Source organism: Agelaius tricolor, unplaced genomic scaffold, assembly GCF_023055355.1.
Source record: "Agelaius tricolor isolate 1412-34295 unplaced genomic scaffold, bAgeTri1.0.p SCAF_12, whole genome shotgun sequence".
Taxonomy (NCBI): Eukaryota; Metazoa; Chordata; class Aves; order Passeriformes; family Icteridae; genus Agelaius; species Agelaius tricolor.
The window spans coordinates 4,287,346-4,312,701 of record NW_027269272.1 but is presented as its reverse complement, the minus strand read 5'-3'; the positions used below and the strand labels follow the sequence as shown (position 1 = coordinate 4,312,701).

At 39.9% G+C, this 25,356-nt stretch overlaps 1 protein-coding gene across 6 annotated transcripts in view; it reads right to left on the bottom strand.

The window, feature by feature from the left end:
• CLSTN2 (calsyntenin 2) overlaps positions 1 to 25,356 on the bottom strand; it is a 347,811-nt gene that overhangs the window by 159,593 nt on the left and 162,862 nt on the right. The window lies entirely within an intron of this gene.

Sequence of the window (25,356 nt, the reverse complement as noted above, 5' to 3'; positions counted from 1 at the left end):
TAAAAACCCCAAAATCTACTTTTCCACCCCATGATAACTTCACTATTATTGTACCTAAACTGTTGTGGCTTGCTGATCTTCATATGAGGTTGGTAATTTGCTCCATGGGTCATAATCAAACCCACAGGTGTTTTGGGCTCCATGCCAGGGTCTCTGAGCCCCCTGGCAGGGGTCCTGGCCATCCTGGACAGCCAGAGGGATGTCCTGGGCTCCCACATGTGCCCAACAATGTTTCTGCTAGCCAAGCAGTGTAAAAAGCAAATAAACACATTGGTACAGACCTTCAGGATAGCGTGGAGTTCTCAGCAACCCTTCCCTCTCCCCAGAAGCTGCCAGGGGATGATGTGCAGCAGGCACCCCCTGGGAGCTCAGGCTCTCCTGGACACCACACCCCTGCCACGGGGCTCAGACACTCCCCAGGTGACAATGAGACTGCACAGCACACTGTGCCATACCCCCAGCAGCACAGCAGGTGTCTTGCTAAATGCAGTCAAAACTCCTATGAATGCCATCAATCAGAAATTCAGAAAAGAACAGAACCAAAAGGTGACACCAGAAAGCTCTTATTATTGAAAGCTTATGATAGCAGAGAGTAAAGCAGCTAAAGAGGCATGGTACAGGATATGGCAGAGACTTGGTTTCAAGATTCCTCTCAGGCTTTGATGTTTGAATGCAGACAAGACAGAATCTGAATAACATTCTTACTTAATCTACTAGAAAACTGTTTTCAGCAAAAATTGCTAATCAACCATAACAGGATTTTGAATCAGAATTAGAATCTTAGCAAATGAGAGCCCAAAAGAGAAAAAAGCCTACATGTCCAGATTAATAAGATTAGAAAAAATTAAAACAAGAGAGGTGTTGGTACAGTAGAACAAAACCCTATTATGCACCGTAATTAGATGTCAGCACATATTCTGTCAGCCTACATGCTAATTTTAATTTCTAGGGCAAACTGTTTTACATGTTTGGACATTTAAATTGATGCTTTACAGTCTAGTCATGAGTATCAGATCTGAAAATTAACCTCTTTTGACAAGCTATTATTTAGGAGTTGATTCTGCGACCACAAGTGAAGCATGTTTGGATCCAGCTGCACTGCAGTTTGGTGGGAAAGGGCATTTACCAGCCTGTCTGCCTTGGCAGGCACAAGTAACAGGTCCCCATTACTCCCTGTTAACTTTATTTTGTTTTCATCCGAGTATTTCAATGCACTGTCTATGTATTACATATGAATTAATTGTCTACACAGAAGTATGGTTCAGTTTTCTTGATATAAAACATTGATGATGTTGATTTATAGCATCATTCAATGAAAAGGTACTCTGAGATGATGGTTGAGTGGCACTTTAATTTCATGCAATAAAGTAAATTCCAGGGTGCCACTGGAGCAAATTTAAATAGAAGAAAATTATTCCCAAGCACAGGAAAACCAGTACAGTGCCATATTCTTTCATCCAAAACAGATATGAGCTTACAAGAAACTTGGGTTTAGCTTTATGCAAGAATTTGAAGTGATTTTAAAACAGTTTTGAATTTTGAATTTATGAATAATCATAAAAGATAAAATTATAGGTATTTTAAAAAGTAAAAACCAAAAGGCTGTTTAATGCTGAGGATCCTACACAGTGTTCATTTGAGAATTTCACAAAGGCACTGGAGAAACTAGTTTATTCTGGCTAATGAAAAATATACCTGCTAAGTTATGGATAAAATGCTTTCATAAAACCATCTATTAATTTTATTAGACTTATTATTTAATAAGTTTGTGATTTTATTTCATAAAGCTAGCCCCCATTGTTGTGTATTTTCACGTGCGTGCACGTTTGCTCTTTGTCTTGAAAATACTGATTAGTCAGCCCAAGAGTCCTCCCAAAGTGCTCAAAAGAGAACAAACAGCAAAAATGTATATTTACTATGTACTGCAATAGCTCTGAAGAATCTGGACTATTGTGGAAATGTGAGTTGTATTCCATCTTCAAATACCCAGGATATGCCAGCTAAGTTTCACTTCCCAAACCAATTTATTGGCAATAGAGCATGAACCAGGATGAAGACAGCTTGATTTATATTAAGCTGAGCTTATGGCATTGACAAAAAATATCACAAGAAATCCTGAGGTGCTTTACTTGCAAATTAAACAAGTGTATCCCAGAACACTTGTCTGCAACACACATCAAATGCTGCACACTCAGTTTCAGGTTATTTTATCTTTCATCCTAAAAAACAATATGCATTTCCCTTATGGAAAAAGCAGAACTCAAAAGCAGACAACCAGTCTGCAGTGATGGTTTGTATTCTATTTCTGTCCATGTAAGAAAACAACTCCAGTCAAGAGTTAATTATCCTTTCACACATAAAAAGAATCTTCATTATATGACACTATACTAAATCTCAGAGAGAGGTAATTTATAGTAGATGGTAAAAATTGATGATGGCTCGTGCCCCAGGATGTTGTTTTGATTCTGAACCTAACTGGAAGCCAGAGCAGTGGAAAAAAAACCTGAAAAAGTAAGAATTTAGGAAAGAGAACAGGTGACAATAAAGCAGATTATGTGAACTGAAAAGTTAAAATCTAGATCAGTGTCTGGCTTTACTCTGGAACCTTAAGTTGTTCTAGTTTGAATTTTAAAGAATTTGTACATATATGGATATAATTTATATTGTTCCAAGTGTCCTTTCAAGGTCACCATCACAGAAGTATATTTCACCATAGTCTTTGACATACAGCTACTCTTAAATAAAAAAACTGCTTCAAAAGGGGAAAAAAAACCCAAACCAAAACAAAAAACCAAAACCCTACAAACAAACAAACAAACAAAACCCCTCCAAACAAACAAACACCAAAACCAACAAACAAAAATACCCAAACACAACAAAACAAAACAGCACAAACATTGGTCTCTACAAGAGTCTAAGACTATCCAAACAAACTTATTTGAATTATTCCATGCCATGAATTCAGTTGTGGAGGCAATAACCTAGCTTCTAAGAACAATGAACACCATCTCAACAACAATAATATTTTATACCAATTGTGCCTGTAAAGAAAAAGAAATTCTATTCCATCCAAAGGCTGCAATATTCAGGGATTTGATATGAGAGGATTGAGCCACTTTTTCTCTCTCCCTTCTAAGCACTCAGAGTGAGGAGTTTCCCATCTACCCCTGCATGAATGGCAGAATTTCTGGCATGTTCTGTTCCTCAGCTGCTCAGGAGGGCTCCCAGGCACAGGAAGTTTTCTCATCTCTTGCACCTTGTGGCTCAAGCTTTCACTCGCACCTAATGCTGTGCCTGCTCATTTTAAATTAACTCTGATTCTGGGGCACAGGTAGCAGAATATGTTTTTAAAAAGCTATAACACCAATTGCCTCTGAATATAACAACATTAAGGGAAAATTGCTTTCATCACTTCAGGGCACTTTCTTTTGGATCATTATGAGAATTATCTTATTATGTTAATGTTTTGCACTGAAGTTCTAATCCATTGAGGCTCTCTGGAGTGATACTGAAAGGAACAAACAATTAACTACCAGCTAGAAACATTTAGATATGAGGCAGAAATGAGAAGTTCTGGGAGAACAGTCCCCAAAAAATTAACAAATCCATTTATATTGATTGAAGCAGCAGAAACGAGAGGTTTTTCTCTTGCCTCCCATGAAATAGAACTTTACCCATTGAGAAATATATCATTGGAAGTAGAGGGAGAAAACACCTTTGAGAATTAAATATTAGAGTTTTTGCTCTGCATTTTATAAAATATCTCATCATTTCAGCCCTGATTAGACCAATAAAGACACCATGGAAGTAATAAAGCTCTGAATGAAACATTGGCACAGTTACTAATTAAGGATTTTGGGGATGAAGATATTTTTTTTCCTCCATCAAGCTCCTCAAACAAAACCAAACATACACACATAAAAACACATTCAGGGAAAAAATAATTTATTTCCTAGCAGCCTAATCTAGAACTGGAATCAAGTTCAACAAAACAGAGAAACACTCATGTTTTAAAGATTTTTACCACAGCATTTCAAAGACCTGTGTAGGAGAAAAATTCTGCAGAGCCCCCAGCAGTTTTGTTTAGCTTAAAGAAAAGCACCAGAGCATTGCTATGAATAGGGTAACAGAGTTCAAAGTCCTGTATACAATATATAGGGAAACTACTTAATTTTGACACCAGCTGTTTTGAACTCCACTGCAATAGTGGGTACATGATTACGAGTTGTTTAATTGAATAAAGACGGGCTTGTAGTAGAAAAAGAAATGGCAAATAATTATGTTCATTTAATTCACTTGGGATTCAGCTTGTTTTCTGCTTCTTTGATATTAATGAAAAGAAGTCTAATTTGTTCTACATGGCAAGTGCTGTAATTTAGATGCTTATTAATGCACAGTTCTGATAGCAGCTCTCTGAGAAATGTAGTTTTAAAAATTATTAGGGGTTGGGGCTTTTTTCTTTTCTCTTCTTTCCTTGTTACTTGTGGAACTTTTTCCCACTGAGTTGGTAAGAAGCACTGGTGGCTGGGTGCTTGAGACAGCAGGGAGGGGGAACTCCTCTGGTTTTTGGGAGTTTTCTTTCGGGGCACAGAGATCCCGTGACAATAGAGGCAGGGAATGGACAGGGCTGGGGAGGGCGGCCGGGCTGTCGCTCACTGCGGGGACAATTCAGCGGCACCGCTGGAGCTCAGCCCTGAGGGACCGAGCACCGTCTGCTCCAGGGCCCGGGAATGCGGAACCCCGAGGGCCCCGGGAATGTGGAACCTCGAGTGCCCCGGGAATGCGGAACCCCAAGTGCTCTCTGGGAACCCCGAACCCCGAGTGCCCCGGGAACCCCAAACCGCGAGAGCTCTCTGGGAACCCCGAGTGCCCTCTGGGAACCCTGAAGCCCCAGTGCTCTCCGGGAATCCTGAACCTCGAGTGCTCTCCGGGAATCCTGAGCCCCGAGTGCCCCGGGAATGCTGAACCCCGAGTGCCCCGGGAACCCCAAACCCCGAGAGCTCTCTGGGAACCCTGAACCCCGAGTGCCCTCTGGGAATCCCGAACCTCGACTGCCCCGGGAATGCGGAACCCCGAGTGCCCTCTGGGAATCCCGAACCCCGAGTGCTCTCTGGGAATCCCGAACCCCGAGTGCCCTCTGGGAATCCCGAACCCCGAGTGCTCTCTGGGAACCCCGAACCCCGAGTGCTCTCTGGGAATCCCGAGTGCTCTCTGGGAACCCCGAACCCTGAGTGCCCCGGGAATCCCGAACCCCGAGTGCTCTCTGGGAACCCCGAACCCCGAGTGCTCTCTGGGAATCCCGAACCCCGAGTGCCCTCTGGGAATCCCGAACCCCGAGTGCTCTCTGGGAACCCCGAACCCCGAGTGCTCTCTGGGAATCCCGAGTGCTCTCTGGGAACCCCGAACCCTGAGTGCCCCGGGAATCCCGAACCCCGAGTGCTCTCTGGGAACCCCGAACCCCCAGTGCTCTCTGGGAACCCCGAACCCCCAGTGCTCTCTGGGAATCCCCCGAGTGCCCGGGAATGCCAATACTCGCTCTCCCTGCCCTGCTCGCAGCTGGGCCCCGCTGTTTCTCTGCTCCTGCTCTGGGTCTCCCCAGGCCGCCGCCGGCCCCGTCCCGCAGTTGCAGCCCCCGCAGTGAAACCGCAGCTGCCCCGCACCCCCAGCCCGGGCTGTCGCTCGTTCCCGCCGGCTCTGAGGGAGCTGCACCCCAGGGAGAAGGGCCTGCAGTCGAGACGAGTTACCGGGCCCCTGCTTCTGCTTGTTGTTAATGCCACAGTTACTGGTTTTTGTTTGCCTTGTTACACATACTGGTAAAGAACTGTTATTCCTATTCCCATATCTTTGCCTGAGAGCCACTTAATTTCAAAATTATAATTATTTGGAGGGAAGGGATTTACATTCTGCGTAAGGGAGAACTTTCTGCCTTTCCTAGCAGACACCTGTCTTTCAAACCAAGATAGATTTTAGCACCCAACATTGGGGCTCGTGGGCATCGAGAGAAAAAGGGGGAAAAAGGAATAACAGTTCTTGAGTAATTTCATTTTTATGTGCTGGATGTAAAAACCTCGTTAGGTATCACCATGTGGTCTACCTTACCCTGGTTTGGGTGGCACATGGTCATGGCTATATTTCTCCCATTTGCACACCCTTATCTAGACATGGTTCCTATAACCAAGGCTACTGTGGCTGTTATCCAGTTTGCTTTATGGCTTAATAAAGTGAAGAATTTATAGATTTTTATCTTCCTCTGAAAGGCAGGCACATGGATTCAGAGCTATCACACACTAACTGTATGTTTTAGGGTTACTTTAATAATGGTACCTACTGTGAGGAAATGACACCGGGGAAATTTTCTCCCAACCCTTTAACCATTTCTTTGTGTCTGCCCCACCAGTTTTCGAAGGGTTCAGATCCACTCTAAATGCTAATGATATCATACAGTAGCTGGTACTGATGATATGCCTGTTCTATTTAGCATTTAGAGAGAAGGGAAGAGTAACCTGGATAACCACCCTGACACCTATCCCAGAGACTAGGGATGCTACTACAGAACCTGACACAGCACCAGAGCCTAAGGATGCTGCTGCTGCCCCAGAGCCTGACCCTGCCCCACAGCCCACCTCAGAAACAAACCACCCAGACTGGGTGCGGGTTCTGGTGAAGGAGATACGTGAGATGGGCCAGATGCTGAAGGAGTACATTTCCCCAGCTGGTGGGAAACCCTCCCCTTGCCTCAAAGAGGGAGAATCTGATGGTGCAGCCACTGAACCCACAGATGTTCATGTTACAACTCCTCCTGGCACCCCAACTACCGGTGCTGGGGTGGATGTTTAAAGGAAAGGTTCCTCTGCCCAGCACGCCACTGATGCCACATGGAGCAAGTGGATTGCTCTTATCATGCAGCACGCCCACATTGGAAATCTGAATCACCCTGGGATTTTGGAGATAGTTACAAACTGGCTGGAAGGTGAAAACTTTGGTCTCACTGATGAAGAGGAGCAGGAACAAGTGACACAGACTGAAGAAGCCCCTCCATATAACCAACTGCCACAGAGGAAACACGCTATGCTCTTTTCACTGACGGTTCCTGTCGCATCATAGGGATGAACCAGAAGTGGAAAGGCCTCAGAAATGAAATTTAAACAATAATTATCTGCTGCTGTGGAATGCAACAGGTGCATCTGGGATTGGTCTCGTGGTTGTTTTTAATTAATGGCCAATCACTGTTCAGCTGTTTGGACTCTCTGTTCAGTCACAAGATTTCATTACCATTCCTTTCTATTCCTTTCAAGCCTTCTGATGTCTCCTTTCTTCTACTCTTTTAGTATAGTTTTAATATATCATTTTCTTTTAATAGAATATATATAATAAAATAATAAATCAGCCTTCTGAAACATGGAGTCAAGATTCTTATCTCCTCCCTCATCCTGGGACCCCTGTGAAAACCACCACAGAGCACAATCAAAACCTCCTTGGAAAAATATTATTAATTGGCTTTGTCCTAATTATTTTAAAGCTATCATATCTGTTCTAACCAGGACCATCGTTTTTGACACTGCCTGCATTCCTGCCTCCCAAGGAATACTTCTATTACTTCTAACTTTTTCTGCTGCATGTATAGAAGGTGTGTTGCAGGCTTTGTAAATCTTAGCTGCACCACAGGTTTAAATACCTATACATATAGTAAAAAAGGCTTCAGGCTAGATGCATAGACCACTCTCATCATGCTGGCAATGAAGCTGGTGTATTTCTAGACACTGAAACTTGTTTTTAATAAGTGCTATAAACTTTTAAATTTTGTTTCTCAAACTCCATTCTATTCCAGCTAATTGTCTAGTCTTCTATCTGCTAATTAGCTGCAAGTCAATAACCAAAGCTTCTGTCAACATGATTTGAATTTCAGCTATAGAGTAATGAAAATTCATTTCCACTAGCACACCTTAGAAATTCTTCCAATTAGCTGCTTTTTGTCCTGTTTTATTCCTGTGGGATGAATACTTATAGTCCTGAACTTTATTTGTTGCTGCACATATATAACCAGGATTATTTTCCAAAAGCCGATTAATGTTTTCTTTTTATAAATCACACCTCATCTATTTCCAATAGGATGGCTGCCCTTATAATGTTAAGCAATTAGCATCTTGAACAGCATTTTGTAATAAAACTTAATTTGCAATAATTATAATGTAACCAAAAAGAAATAGTTATCATTAGATACCTACAGGCATTTTGCTTGGATGATAAAATAATGAAGCCATCTATAAATGGTTTCCTCTTCAAAGTAAAGATCCAACATACAGACTCTTCAAAAAAATATATCAAGACAATATATTTTAAAATTGAAATATGGTTAAACTTTAAGACACAGTCCAAAACTGCAAAGAGAACAAAAGTAGTTTTTCTTTTCCTTATTGCAAACATTCAGAAGTCTGAAGGCAAAATTTTTAAGATAATACCAAAAAAAGTCACTTTTTGGTTTTAGATTTCTCAGAATTCTTTTTTTCACTCATGTTAGATCTTGCAATGGCACAAGACATACAAAATAATTTCTAAAATGTCTTTTCTTGTAAATATAAACACATTGGACCCATTTCCTCCTTAATTTGCTGGCTTTAGCTATGGGTCCTTCTGAAAAGATTTTTTTTTATGGAATGCTACTAAAGAAGACAGGATTTACTGAATGAAGAATAGGCCTATCAAAAGCATTATCTTCCAGAAGAAAGAAAGTAAGAAAGAAAAGACTGGAAAAGCATTTTAAAGCTACTTTATTGGACAGTAGTTTTGCTCTGGGTTCACTGCATTAGATGGTGAGCATTGTGATGCCATGTTAAATGTTGCCTTGTACAAGCAAGGCTGAACCTGCCTCCAAGAGATTTACCTGTCCATAGTATTTGTATAGAGAGAAAATTGTACTAATGCCCATTTTTGGTCAAGAAAGAGATGAACTTCCAGGTGTAAATCATACAGGGTGGAGACCTTGCTGTTCTCTTTGTACACTGAGCTCAGAGGGGACAACAGAAGCATTCACAAACTTGAAGAGGAAAAAAAGGGTTATAATGAACTTAGGTTTCCCTCTGACAAATTACATCAGATGCTTCAAAAGTAAGTGGAAAATTTGAAAAGAAAACAAGCAGCACATGAGACTACTCTCTTCAGAGAACAATAAGGATATTCACTATGCCAGTATCTCAGTTCTGGGCAGAAGTTTGTAATTTTCAGCTGTAAGCCCTTTATGTCAGGTCTCCAACAATAAATCATGAGCAGCCTGCATCCAGTGCTTCACTAAGCTCTGATAAATTCCTAAAAGGGTTTCTGGGTGCTTCTAGATACTGCACTGAATATTCCCCAGCAGCAACTGACATCTGTCATTGCACTGATTCAGTGCCATTAGAATTGTGGTAAACAGAAGAGGAGAATATGAATTTGAAAGTTGCTAATGGACACATATCTGGGTAGATCAGAGCTGGGCAATCACCAATCCTAATAAATTTAACAAGAGCAAGTGCAGACCTCTCTACCTGGGACGGGATACTTCCAATTATAGGTACAAATTGGAATACTTCCAATTATTATACTATCCAATTGGATACTCCCAATTATAGGTACACACTCTCTAGTGTGTACCTATACTAGAGAGCAGTGCCATGTACAAGATCTGTTGAACACAAGTCACCAGTGGGCCCTGCTGACACAAAAGGGCCAACCTATCTTGCACTGCCAGCTGGTCAGGGGACATGACTGCCACAATCTGCACTGCTGCAGCCACACCTCAAGTGCTGGCAGCACCTCTGGGAGCCAAAAAACCAAAAAACTGCTGTAAGAGTGTCCAGAGGATGGCATGACTGAAAAATAAAACAGTATTTAACAGATTCTCATAGCAAAGGATTGTTTCTCTCACTCTTAAGGATTAACATAACCCAAAAAGGACTTTGCCACTTTTATCAAAGAATAAAGATCCTCTGCATCGAAATACAGAAGTATTCTAAAAGCAGAAATCTTTAAACATCTCTTTGTGTTACAGAATACGATGGCCCTCTGCTGTAGAGAGAAAAACTATCAAGAAGGAATTGAAGACAAAACTGATTGGAAAGCAACCCTAGAAAAATATTACCAAAACAGCAAGCCTTTGATAGCAAGTCAACATTTCTAGAACACAGAAGAGTCCATTGGGTCTGAAATAATACAAATGTGAGCAAAGGTCTCCTAAATTCTGCTCTGGGTGATTTGAATGAGAAATGAGGACTGTTTTCAGATTCCACCCAATTTCAAATGTGTACACAGTACAGAAAATACAACTGGGAATGTTCCTAAACAAATCTTCAGCACTTGGCCATCTATGCTGTTGATAATGACTTTAAAATACAAATCATGATATAACAAACATTAGTTCCTCTAGGATTCTCTTCAAGACATTACCTCACACAGCCCAGTGGGGTTTAATTTATCTCAGTCATCTTTCTAAGTTAAGTCACAGGTCTGTCAAGTGTGCCTCCCAATCAGGTCCTTAGATTACTCATATGATTAGAGTTAGAGCCAGAAACAAGACTCTTGGCATTCCAGTTATGACTAGTTGAGGAAATTGATATTGGCATTTTCAGCATCATTTGCTGTTTCTCCAGTGAATTACTTTCCTGTCTTTGATTCTCCTAAAGAAATTTCAACCTTGCGGGAGAATAAAAGTAATTTAAAAACCCGGCAAATTTAACTTCAGGCAGAGTCTGAGCTTCCTGTTAGAATTAATGTACCTATTGATCTGTTAAAATAATAAACTAAAACTCACAGTCTGTCACAGAAAAGAGTAAGGTGTTTGAGGTCAAACACTAATTTACCCTTTAATGGAGAGGGGTATAGGGTTTCTTAAACCACATATAGGTTAACCTGGCAGCTTTCCAAGATAGGATGAGAAAAATAAATAGGAATAATGTCAGGAATACACAGGGAAACAACTGGTCATATTAAACCATTTTTTTTCTTTACACAGACTGAACTTCCTGTAATAATACAGAGATGATGCAAAACATTCATTCTTCTCAGGGACACACGTTAAACTGCCTAGTGACAAGGCTTTTCTTTCAGACCATTGTAGTCAACAAAGTTTATTTAAAAGTAGTCTTAATTCTCAATGTGAATTAAGTCTTAATTCTCAATGTGTTCACCTTCTGTGAACTTTTGTCCTCTTCCCCAGTCTTTCCTCAATACAGCTGCAGCTATTACACAAGTTGGGAAGAAAAGGTCTGCTTCAGATTTTCAATATCAAAGACAAAACAAATCAATTCTAATTTTTCAGGAGATGAAACCACTGATGCAGAAGGTCATTAAATACTGTCTGCTTTTCAGCGGCACTGGAGCCAAGAATAAAAGACCTTACAAAATGACAATCACTGAGATTGAGAGGATGAAGAGAAAGGAAAAGTTTCTGCTCAGGAGGGGGCACTGAAGAATAGATTTACAAGAGGGACATCCTCTTTATTAATCCCATAATCCCTGATTATATCCACTGAGTACCTGGGTGCTCTCCCAGTGGTGCAGATCCTTACACAGTATAGGAATTTATGACCCAAAATTCCCAAACAAAATTAATCTTTTCTGCCAGCTGTCCTCCTCTAGCATCACTATGTACCTGTAGCTTAATTTCAAATTTAAAAAAAACTGCTAACAAACAAACTGATATTTTCATTTCAACCAATTCAGTCACGTTTCCTTCTGGTATCTTATACTATGGAATTTTATCACAATAATTACCACAAAAACATATTCAAAACGATCAAAATTCACATATGTTACACATATGTCAAATGGAAGCAAAAACATATTGCATAGATGAAACCCAAAACCAATATTAAACAAAAGAACAGGAAATCTGAAATTGGCATCTATGATTTAGGCCTGACACTGGACCACAGTCTGCAAAGATGGCCCATAGCAATTTACACATTAATTCTTTCTGCATCATTTGGAAACCCTTATCAGCACAGCTGCCAGTCCCTTTGTCTTGTTGGGTGCTTCATAATGCCCCTGAATTTTTATTTCCCTGATCAAAACTGCTTGTGTGATTGTATTAGATACTCATCACAATTTTAAGTCAGACCTAAAAATATTGGTTTGGCTTACCTTCCCTTTTTTTGCTCATTTTCTTTCTCTACATAGTCTCTTTCCTTTTATTTTTTAGTTGCCTTTTGCTTAGCAAGTATTGGGTTTATCCAGACAAGACCATTTTTCACTGAGCTTGTGACCAATGAGGCAGTCAAGAGCATTGACCTAAACAGTTCAATGTTCATTCAGGTTTGTCAGGTCACAAAATTCCTGGTAAGAATTTGAGCTGAGCCCATGTTTCTGCAGAGGCCGTACAACAGCAAAAGGCTGAATGAAAAACAAACAAAAAGGACTTTTTTCACTTCTATTATTGGTTTCCTCTCCTCTTCCCTGCATTCATCTCCTTTTCACATAAAAGAAGCAGGCTTGACTTCAGTTATACCTTCTGCCCTTCTCAAATAACTCTATTAACTCTCTCTTAGCCAACCATGCCTACAAGGAACATTTTTTATTATCTCAAAATAGATTGTGTCAGTTGTTGTTACAAACAGCAATTCCCTTTTCTCCTGAATCTTTGGAATACATTTAAAAGACCTGCAATCATGCACTGCCCTTGGGATTAAACTGGCCACTGTACACTCCAAACTGCAAGCCCTGCTTTGCTGGCCAGTGGCACAGAGCAACTGTCTTGCTCTGTATTTGTATTCAGTGTTTCTCTCTCCAAAACAATGCTATTTCCCTAATGGAACACTGTGTAAATTAATTTGCAACATCTACACATTTAAACCAGGTAACCTGGTTTATTTTCCTAAACTCACCATATTCCACAGACTGAAAGCAGAAATGCATAGTCCAATATCGAGTTAAATGCTTTAGCAGGCTCATTAGTCAATACACACATTCAGTCCCAAAGTTCATGGAAATTAATGTGAATGAACTGATTCTCATATGTGGACCTAGTAATAATGAGTGTTACTGAAACTACAGTTGCTAACAGAACTGTAATTAGGATTTTAACAATAAGAGTTGCTATCTAAATTTCAACAGTCATCTTTTATGGTCATGTTAATTAGGAGAGCATTACAAGGTAAGCAGTACCATATGCTTTCAGTGAAAAATTATTTTGTGAAGTTATCTTGCCTTCAGTATATTACACACACTCTTGAAAAGTAGCCTTTCTTGCAAGCAACTTGCATGCTATCAAACTTATGTAATATTTTAAGCTTTTTAAAATGTAAAGAAGAATTTTCACAGGCTCAATATTTAATCAGTGATGAAATCTTGAGAGCTATCCCTGTATGGAAATGCAATCTGAAACAGAGCCCTGCCCTGAGCACAGCTGCTCCCTCAGTTTGGGTGTGTGAGTGCACCCAGGGACTGCCCCACGCTGCTCTGGGGCTGGGGACATGTCCCAGGTGGCACTGTGACCGTGTTCACAGGGGTCTGGGGATGAGGGAAGAGATGAGGATCTGACTCCATGTTTCAGAAGGCTTGATTTATTATTTTATGATATATATTACATTAAAACTATACTAAAAGAATAGAAGAAAGGATTTCATCAGAAGGCTGGCTAAGAATAGAAAAAGAAGGAATGATAAGAAAGGTTTGTGGCTTGGACAGAGAGTCTGAGCCAGCTGACTGTGATTGGCCATTAATTAGAAACAACCCCATGAGCCCAATCCCAGCTGCACCTGTTGCATTCCACAGCAGCAGATAACCATTGTTCACATTTTGTTCCTGAGGCCTCTCAGCTTCTCAGGAGGAAAAATCCTAAGGAAAGGAATTTCCATAAAACATGTCTGTGACATACACTTGTGTTTTTAATGTTTGATTCAAATAAGAGCCAACAGCAAATTTTTAATCAGTTTGGTAAATTTCATTTTTGAAGGCTTATGATTGTGCTCCCTTTAAGGTGTTGAATATAAAAAATTATTCATTAATTTTAGTGATTTTAGGTATTTCGGCTCAGAAAACCATTTTGTGAACTTAGAATTGCACTCCCACCTGCCAAGATATGAGCAAAAATTCAAGCCTTTTGTAGAATGAAGAATTTAGCTGAATGCTTTCCTCTGATACAGAATATAACTAAGCCCAGAATACTGAAAGTATGCTCAGGGTGTACAATAACATCAGCATTTCAGCTTCAAAAAAGGCCTCTGACCTTCTCTTTCATACCTGTCCCTTTCAGATCCAGAGAAATCAGCCTAAATATTCTTCTGACCCCACCTATTCAGCCTGGCTGCAGGATCAGGGTCACATAGATAGGATTGACAGGAAAAAAAAAAAAAAGACCTTTATTCCACCAGATACTGCAAGAAAAATATGCTGCACCTCCTTGAAGGAAATCTGTCGATTCTGTTTAGGGCTTGTTATCAAATAGCATCAGGAATAAAAGTGGATGGGTTTTGGCACACAAAGGGCATGGCAGCATCCTAGGTGTGCACTGCCTTTGCATGGTTTTCTCACCACAGAAGCCATGCAGATTTCTTTATTCATGCAGAACTTGGAAACAGGAAACACAAATTAGGTTCCCAGCTAGGTCACTAGTAAAATGAAGACATGGTAGTCTACATCTATTTAGAAACCTACAAATCAAATACTAAGAGAGAATACTAGGAACAATATCTTCAGCTCCCAGTGTTTTGAACCTCAGAGAATTTTCCCCATTCTTTTCTGCATTATGAATTCTACTCTTCCATGTCTAGTATCATGGAAGGGTAGAATAGATGTCTTCTCTCTTTAGGTTTAATTGAAAACAAGCTCTCAAACCACTTTGAGCCTTTTTTATCTGGCCCTACTTTGGGATTGAAGCTTCCTTAGTTGAAAATTTTGGCTTTTAAAGCATTCCACAATACACCTATACCATAGTGAAGATTTTATTTTTAAGGTTTAACTACCATTCAACAGGAGTTCCTACACCAATGGAGTTTCAGTCTCTAGATGCTTCCAGTGACTTAGTTTCATACATTTCAAATACAGTCAACCTGGACATAATTTCCAATTAAAAATAAAATCATAATGTGAATTTCATATTCACATAAGACCAGTGGGGAAAAAAACAAAACAGGAAAACCACAATAAAACCAGGAAAGATGATACCTCTGAAAGCAATATCAAGGTTTTTGCCTGACCTAGAAGCATTTTAAACATACACATTTCATTTGATGTGAGCATGGAAGTATTTTCAGTTCCACAAAATCTCTTTAAAGTTAATATAAAACTTGGAACCACTTCTAGGTTTCTGGACACACAGGAAAATGTTTTTATTCCTCTTTCTGCATTTGGCAGGGGAAGTCCTCAAGAACTATAGTTTGGCAAAAATAAGAAAATGTCACCCAAAGTATTGATGAAAAAAGAAAAGAAGGGCCTGAACCAAAACAAACTGGGCTGCTGCATAGAACACAAGATCAAAGTGGTTTTCCAAGGGCTCCATGGGAGGCCAGCTGGAGAGGAGAGGCCACACCCTGAGCTCCATGTCCTGAAAAATGCAGCATCCATGTCACTAGAAAATCACTGGAGATTCTGACAGTTCAAAACCTGTGTGAACATCCTTTATGAGATTTACAAAGCCGTTATAAACTACTGCTTTTTTCCTTAGGATTTCTCTTGTGCTTCTAAACTCCCAGTGCTTACTGTCATTTCAACTTTGCTTACCAATGCTTGCCCCACAAGTAAGTCTACACCTGAAGAGATCTACAAGAAATACTAAAAGAATTTTAACAACCTCATCACTGCTACATTATATTTGCTGGATGGACAGCATTCAGATACTTTCTACTTTAGAAGTCAGATCTGTCCATAACACTTGCTTGTTTTCCGTGACATTAACAGGATATATTTAATTTCCCAGCTATTTTGAAAACATACAGCCACAGCTGTTAAGTTGTAACATCAAGAGCATGCAGTAAAGTGTCTTTGAAGAAAACAGCAACACATTTTTAAAAGGAATACAAAAATCCAAGCTTGCATACTTAGTACTTGAAGAAAAAAAAAACAAAAACCCCAAGTTTTAGAATTTAAAACAGTAAAACCAAGATGCAGAAGAAGGATACAGAAAGTAAATACAAGTTAGGGCAACAGGATGCTTTAACCTAAGGCACCTTTCACATAATCTTAAACAAGATTCTGCAGCAAAGTACTGCTAAGAGATCATTAGGGATTAAGTCAGCATCATGCTACATTTCACTGGAATGCAGTCACCTCTGGGATAAACACAAACATCAATTTAAAGAGCACATCCTCTGCAAAGTAGTTAAAAGAAGTTTCCAAAATTGCAGTGACACAGCAGCAAACTGAGCTTATTTGGCCGACCATGTACATCCTTACAAGCCTCAGCACTGATTATGTATGGTAAATTTATTTTTATTGGGCAGATTCCTGGGACAGCAGAAAGGAAATAAATTATGGGATTCAGTTGTGGCTGTGGGGGGATACGAACATCTCTGAAACCAGGAAGGACTGGAAGCCCTGAGCACCTCCAGCTGTCACACCCAGGTGTTCCAGGTCACACCCAGTGGGGGATGATCATATATATATATGTGTATATATATATATGTGTATATATATATGTATATATATAATATAACATATATTATATATATAATATATAACATATATAATTGTTTATGATATATACTTATAATTATTATATTTGTATTTTTATAATATAGTAGAAATAATTATATATAATTAATATATGTTATTTTATATATATGTGTATATATATATATGCATATATATATACATATATACATATAATATGTATATTATCAGTCTGCCTAGGGAAACTTTGCCCCAGGACTTTGGAATAGAATGAATCTATGATTGCCTGCATCAGACACCTGGAGCATGTCCAGGGCACAAAACTACAGAGGTATGTGCAGAAATACTAGTGCTGGAAATAGGTATGGTATGTATGTATCATTACCCTAAAAACCCAGAGGTGGCCCTTGTGACCCCATTCTCCTCTGCTACACTGAGAAACCACCAGCACCCAACTCCTGGCACACCGTCACACTAAATATTGCTATAAAACTTCATTAGAAATTCAAAGAATGCAAATTGTAAGATAATTTGTAAATGTTCCTCCCTAATTTTAAAAGTGCTACGCAGCGGCACTATGAATTATACAGGTAAGTCTGGGCTATAGCTCAAGGAGAATAGACAATATGTTTACATAATTCTGTTCAGATCAATAAGGCTTGAATAATAACTAAGCCCATAAGGACATAAAGAGACTTCAGGGAATTTACTTTTACTATTAAGGAACTGCCTTTGCACCTAATTTAGGCATACAATAGACAAACTATTACACATCTGGGATTCTTGTTAATTGTTTTGTTATATATTTAACATTTGTAACGGCTCTCACAAGTCCAAAATTAATAATTGATGATCCATTCTTTGGAAAATAACCTAAAGTGTTTAAGATATGTATAAATTGCCCATACAGATGTATTTTCTTTTTAATGCAGTATTTTCTGAACTGCCACAGGAGCATCTTAATTCCATGTCCAACATTTATTCTCTGAGATAAAGAGTAAAGCATTAAAAGCAATAGGATTAAAAATGTATAGATAAATAATACCTCTTACACTGCTGCCTAATATTAGCAATATATAGCAGAGAAGTGTATTAAAAAGGGTAGGTTACAAATAAAATCATTACAATTAATAATTTTAATTGTTCAGTTACATATTCCTTTAGGATTCCATAAAGCACACTGATGTACAGCTGAACTAAACCTAAACCTCCATTCTGTGTTAACCTTCCTATTTTTCAAGGTTATTTTTTTTTTAATTAGTGCCAGAGTTAATTTACAGAACAGGACTCAGAGGAAGATACCCCCTAAAAAACCCCAGACATTTGTTCTCACACCTGATATGCTCAAATTCTCCACAACTCCTGCAACCACAATCATTACTACCAATTTTGCGCATTATAAAAGTAAAAAATTGCCACTAAGTACGATCTAGAAACTCAGCAGCCTCATCTATTTTGTTGTTTTGCTTCTTCTCATCCTAAAGATTCCAACTTTTATTCTTCCCCTGCTCATATTATGCATTTGCTTATAGCAATCTGGGTTTGCTTTCCTTTCAGGGATTTTTACTGAGCAGTCAGTTCCTCAGTACAGGAAATTTGCTCTGTTTGTGGCTGCAGCTGCAGAGTCCCTGCCTCTCCTGGCTCACTGGGATGTTCTGCCCACCCAACACCCAGCTCATGGCAGGGAAGCAAAGCAGCTCCTCACCTGCTGCCTAAAGCCAGCACCTGAAGGGGTTTTTTGGCAGTTAGTGACACCATGAGCCACATGCTGCTGAAACTCAGGTTTCTTAGAAGAAGCCTTTGGGCCTTGTTTGAGACGCCATCCCTGAAGTACTGCTGATGTAAATCTCCCTAATTGACAACTGGCAACACACAAATATTTCCTTCCTGTTTTCCTTCCCCACCCTTCTTGCTGCTGTGACTGGGGGAGAGGGAAGCCTCCTCTCTTCCAAGTCCTCCAGCTCGGCTTGCAAATTGTGACAATGTTCACAGGGGTCTGAGGATGAGGGGAGAGACGAGGATCTGACTCCATGTTTCAGAAGGCTTGATTTATTATTTTATGATATATATTATATTGAAACTATACTAAAAGAATAGAAGAAAGGATTTCATCAGAAGGCTGGCTAAGAATAGAAAAAGAAGGATTGATAACAGAAGCTTGTGTCTCAGAGAGTCCTAGCCAGCTGACTGTGATTGGCCATTAATTAGAAACAACCAACATGAGACCAATCCCAGCTGCACCTGTTGCATTCCACAGCAGCAGATAACCATTGGGTACATTTTGTTCCTGAGGCCTCTCAGCTTCTCAGGAGGAAAAATCCTAAGGAAAGGATTTTTCACAAAATATTGTCTGTGACACAAATGCCCACACAGACAGGATTGTGCCAGGGAACAGCAGCGATCTCTGCCAGGTTTACTCATGTTGACCAAAGTTTCTAAGGGGTGTGTGGTAGATTTTAACCATAGAAAACTTAGACACAGGCAAAACAAATGGGCTTGCTCAGCCCATGGTGGCCTTCCCACATCCCAGTCTCCCAGCTGGAAGAGGAATCTGCACCAGCAGACTCACTGTGAAAAATGCATGTATTTTATGATTGGCTTTTGGCAAATATTAAAATGAGTATTATATGTGTTGTGTTAGAAAATAATGCTGTATTAATTCTCTTAAGTAGTGTGTTAAATATAGTTTTAGGTTATAAAAAATGTTAAAATAGAAACTATGCTATGTAGGATACTTTTTTTAAAGGAAGGACTTGCAGTGAGGCAGCAGCCACAGGACACCTGAATCTTTCAGAGAAAGAGAATTTATTGCCCTCTTATCAGAAGAAAGGAACTTCTTCGTGCCTCAAAGGTGCTGTTAGGATTCAGAGGAAGAAGTTGACACTGCCCAGACAGAATCCTGTGTTTGAATGGAATTCATGCATCATGTTTGAGGTGTATGAATATGCAACAGGCTGTTGCTTTTAAGGGTTAATCCTCTGTTAACGTGGGTCCTTTTTCAGGCTCGTGCTGCCCATAAAAAGGTACCCGGACATCCGTAACTGTTTGTCTCTATTGTCTCATATTGTCCTAATCCAAATTGTCCAAATTATCATTACTCTAATTGTATTACTATTTTTATAACCATTGTATTACTATTAAACTTTCAAAATTTTAAAAACAAGTGACTGGTGTTTCTCACACTCACCATGGTGGGTGTTTGGGACCCAGCACCTTGCACACAGGCTACGCCGTCCTGGGCAGGGGCACAACACCATCCAAACTCTCCCATGGTCCTGACTTTCAGCTCCTTCTATTCTCTAGGATAAACAATCTCCTCAGAAAGGCTGCAAAATTCAATTTTGTGACAGTTCTGAAGGATCCTGGCATGGCTCTAACTTCAGCCATGCTACATCTTGAAAAAGCCAATGAGGTACTATGGTACTGTTTCAGTGCAGACTCCAAAGGGAAACACTGCACTGGATATACTCCATTTAAATCAACATGAACATTTTTCTGTTCAACACCATGGGCTGCAAAGTTTCTAACCTTCAAAAAACCCTAGAAGTTGTCAGATTATTCAGAGGATGTAGCGGAGCATGTCTTTTATTTTTGTTCTGCATAAACCTCCACAGACATAGCAGGCCATCACATTAAAGCAAAAATATCTCAGAACAAGCAAGACTGAAACAAATAGTCAAAAGGAACATCAAAGAGCAAAGCAGCAAGAGCTTGCTCTTCTAAAGTTATCAGTTTTCATCACTGAAGTGGAGAGATGAGAGACAGAAGAAGCAAATGCCAGATGCAGTCATGTAAACCAAGCTATGGAGCTGGGAATGTGAGATGTCCAACAAACACTGCAATTAGCAGAGAGACAAAGACTACTGACTGAAATATTAAATCTCTGTCTACTTTCTACTGTTACATTAAATAGTGGTATTTACTCATGCTATCACTGCAGGTGGTTACAAGTTTTTTCTAAAAAAACCCAAAAAACAAAACTGCACCAACCTCCAGCACACCTGGAAGTGTTCAGACTGTGAAATGTATTTACCTGAACTTCAGTTAAGTGTTTATCAAAGAATGCTTTACATTAGGAATGTTCATAAATGCACCTCCTAGCTTTGAATTTTGTCAATGAAGAAAAACACCAGCAAGGTGCAAAGCTGTCAATCAATTCTTCACAAACAATTGCAGCATCCCATGAAGTCAATACATACATTCAATATATATACAAGTATTATTACAGAGCACTCCAGGGTATCTTCCTGTCTAGTGCATAGAATTATTTCAACATTAATTTTGTTACACATTTTTAGTATCATAAGTGCAGCAAAATTAGGGTCACGTGAAATCCCAGACCGAATTTCTCATGGTGGATGTAAAAGCCAAATTTTCCAGCATGCACAAAAGGCCTCTGGTTCAACACAGTGTGGAAACTCCAAGTCTCTTAGCACCCCCATGTAGCTGAATCTCTGCTTCTGCTCTTGCCTAAATCAACATACCAAATGGTCTGCAGATTGCATTCAAAATTTTATGATAATTTTAAACAGTTCTCCCTCCTCCTTCCATTAAAGATAAAAGTATTTAAAAATCCACCACACAGCTCTTCTCCTTAAACTATGTTCGTCTATAACCTAGGGCTGGTGAGATGAAGAAAAGCCTGAAGAAAGTGCAAAGTTATGACACATTTCCCAGTGCAGCCATTTAAAGGTTCAAATATAGCACTTCATCCATTTTAATAACAGCTTTAGGAAATTGAAGTAAATGTAAAAAAAAAATCCTGTGCAACTTTTAAAATTGAACTCTCTCATAACCTTCAAAACATTACTATGAAACAGCTGTGCTGCTTTTTCCAAGAACCACTGCCTTTCCTCCTTTTCATCAACCTAAATAAAACCAAAAATAAGGATGAAAAGGAGAACAGAAAACTGACACACATTAAATTTCACTCACTTTTACCCTTTGACTCCATTTGTGCTTAACACATTACTACCAGCTACTTTCTCATCTAAGAACAGCATTCTGTCCTCAAAATGACCATGTAATAATTAAGTTATATTTAAAGCTCCCCAAAACACAATGATAGTTTTGCTTTTACATTCATACAGCTAAAACAATACAGCTCTGATTTTCTCCCACATTTTAATGGGGAAACAATCTACGAAGAGAGCAGATTTTAAGAACTGTTCAGGGGAAATGCTGAGGGCAAACACTCCTCCTGAGCTTTACCTTCATGGAGAACTGATAAACTCCCCTACTCCCAAGATGCTGCAGAGAAGCCCAGGCTCCTGATGTTCCTCATACATTGTGTGACAAGGAAACTCTGCCCCACCCAAGGACTGGAGCCCGGCTGTGGGTAATTGGGTAATTGGATAATTACCCAATTAATGGCACTACCCAGTCACACCTGTGCTACCCCTGCCTGCAAAACCTCCAGCCTCAACAATGTGTGGCACAGTTATTTGCACTGCAAACACCTGTGACTTAATAACAGTCCACCCAGAAAACAGGTGAGAAGAAATTCTCAGAAAGCAAGTCAATTGAATTAGCATAAAAATTCTGTTTGCTTCACGTGCTATGTCAGTGCTTTACAGCAAAGCCAAAGATCTTCAGGTAACAGAGATGAACCTGGTTGTCATTCCCAAGTGGGCAGGGGGTTAAAATATTTTTTTTCCAAATGAATGAGAACTAAGAATTCAGCATGTACATTTTGCAATACCCATCATTTATACAGCATGATTTGATGGCGTGAAATGGCAAGCCAGGGGTGCCTTACGTCACTGCTGTGCATGATGGAAGCCATGCAGGACAGGCCCAGTGCCACCAGCACTGAGCTGACTCTGTCCCCACAACCAGCCTGCTCTGGGCACTCTGCCATGCACCAGCATCTGAAAAGGTCCCAGGTGCTGTCATGGAAATGTAACACAAAGATTCTTTAACTGATTTATATTTCTGCATGGATGAACCAAGCAGAATAGTCCTATTTGCTTCAGAAATAAATCAGAAGTGAAGATATGGCTTGAGCCCTCTGAAACAGTGATTTTGCAATAGGGAGGTCATCATAGTTTGTGAATGTTGAGGTTCTCCAAATCTTAAGTCAGAATGATTTTATATATTGCTACAAATACTTAACAGCTCCCTAGAAGATTAAATTAATTTCTTACTCCTCAAATATCCATGTGTCACATACCTTTGGTCTACTTTGAAAAGTCCCAAATATACTTTACAGCTTCCAGTCAGGACATACACTGGGATATTTATTTCATTTTTAGAATGCAGTGAGCAAACATAAATTGAAAAGAAGCCTGAATATTCTAAATAGTCTTCATGGGTTTAGTATTTTAAATTTTTACACCTCAGTTAAATTTGTTGCATAAGAGGAGAGAACCCCACAAAGTGATCACAGCCAGAATCATTTTGCATCATCCAGCAACACTTTATTAAATGCCACTGAATGGGGTGAGCAGTGGGGCAGTATTAATAGGGCTTGGATGGCTGGTTGGCCAAGGCAGGCTATTGCTGTACAAATGATCCTAAAGTGTAGATGTTGTCCTTTTTTAATCTATTCTTCCTGCATGCTTGCCCTTTAGCACACAGCCTAAGAGCAGTTTTGTGGCTGTGGCACAGGACAGGTTCTGCAGTGCCTCCACAACAAACTCCTCACAGCCCTCTGCAGCTTCCAAAATCACCTCTGTGAGCAGGCTGGGGCAATCTCCAGTTTGTACACAGGGTTATCTGTGGGCAACAAGGGGGCATTTGTAGGAAAGGCTCTTTGGTGACTAAAGCAATGCATACAGATCTGTTAACACTTGCCTGCCCCTTCCTCCTTGTGTCAGTCTGATTGCAGCCAAGGGAGGAAACAGAGTTCTCCTAAATTTTTGTTCCACAGCCCCAAAAAATACTCTTGTGTAACAAATCTGTGCTTTTATACTGAGAGCAATTTTGTACAGATACAAAATGTGTATCTCTCACTGCAGCTCTACCTTTAATGGTGGTTTAAAGGAAGGTGTGTAAATAATTGTCTTTGCATTCATTGTGTACACTGGCTAAAGGAATTTAGGTTGAATGCCAAGTTAAAAAAAATACCTCTAAAATAGACAAGGTGTCCTTCAGATGACAAATAAAGCAGTGTAGAAAGGCAGCATTTTCCAATGAATTGCCTCTAGAGCAGACACATATGGCACGTATGAAGGAACAGGCCTTGGTCTGTGATGGAGCTTAATTTGCTTTTGCTTACTGCTATCTGAATTTCATAGCAATGATTTATCCCACACTCAGAAATGTTCTATTGAGGAAAAAACCAAACCTTTTGGCATCTGAAGACACCAGATTACCTCATCTATATGGACAGTCCTTCCTCACAATTCCTTATGCAAAGACTAGGTGGCTCTTTTCTGTGTAGCATAAAAAGCACAGGTGCCTTTTCACAGCATGGAAAAAGGTCTTACTTTTGCACCTGCCTTAATTCAGGTATGAAATCACAGAATAGCTGACAAGACTGTTAGCAGTCTCCTTAAAATACTACTTGCTCCATCAGCGATGCCATCAGTGATTGTCACATGTTGAATGTCATGGCTGTCACCATGATGTTTTCTGAAAAATCCCTTTGCCAGGATTTTTCTCCTGAGAAGCTGAGAACCCTCAGGAAAGAAATGTGAACAATAATTATCTGATTGCTTGGGATGTGGTCTGGAGGTTCCTTACCAACAGGTGCATCTTTGGTTCCATGTGAATTGTTTTTAATTAATAACCAATCCCAGTCCAGCTGTGTTGGGACTCTGGTCTGTCAGGGGTTTTTTATTATCATTCTTGTCTAGCCTTCTGATGCATCTTCTTTCTTTCTTTAGTATAGTTTTAGTATATCATTTCATGTAATAGAATAGAATATATGATATGATATAATAATAAATCAGCCTTCAACACAGGGCAGGATGAAGGACTTTGCTCCCACACCAGGAACACCTTGGCACATGGGACAGAGTGCTCAAGCAGAACCTGAGTGCTGGAGTCCAACCTGGCCATCTCCCATGAAAAGTTAAGCAATTCTTTGTTGACAGTCATTATTTCCATATGTTGTGGAAAACACAGAAGGTGCCAATTCCTAGCTGGAATAAATAAGTAACTGAATTTTGGTTTTCCTGTGTTAGTTCTCTGGCCTCGTGGCAGCATTGCAGGAGCTGTGTGGCACAGGACACCGTGCTCTCCTCCACACAAGGCCCTGAGCTTTGCCTTCCTGAGGCCTGTTTGCATTTGAAGGATCACCAGAGCATGGCTGTGGCAGGGTGCTGGCAGGACTTCCAGAATGATCTGACAGCAATTCATCAGCTCTGAGCTGTTAACACAGTGCTTTTGTGACTTCATGCCTCAGTCCAGCTCTGATCAGGGCTCTATCCCTACCTTGGTCTAATAAAACATATACACACTCCCAGTGTGAGTGGAAAAACTGATAGGAAAATATTGATTTTATTTTAACCCTTACTCCAGTTCATTTAGTGGGAAATAATGCTGTACTGAGCACATGCCCCAGACTTTACCTTTCTAGGTTCTGCCTGTCTAAATGAATGTCCTGGGCACTGTGGCAGCCACACAGCCTAGATCAGGCCCTGCCAATACACTCCACTAATTTAGGATTTTCCATACCCTTTGCTAAGGGCTATCTCCCTTCTGCTATGTGTTGAAAAGGGAAAAAACCACAGGTATTGTGGGGAATTCTGTGATGTGAGATTCCTCTGTACCTAAAGACTCCTGCCTTTTCATGCACTTACAACTTAAAATAAACATTCTCATTATTTTAGT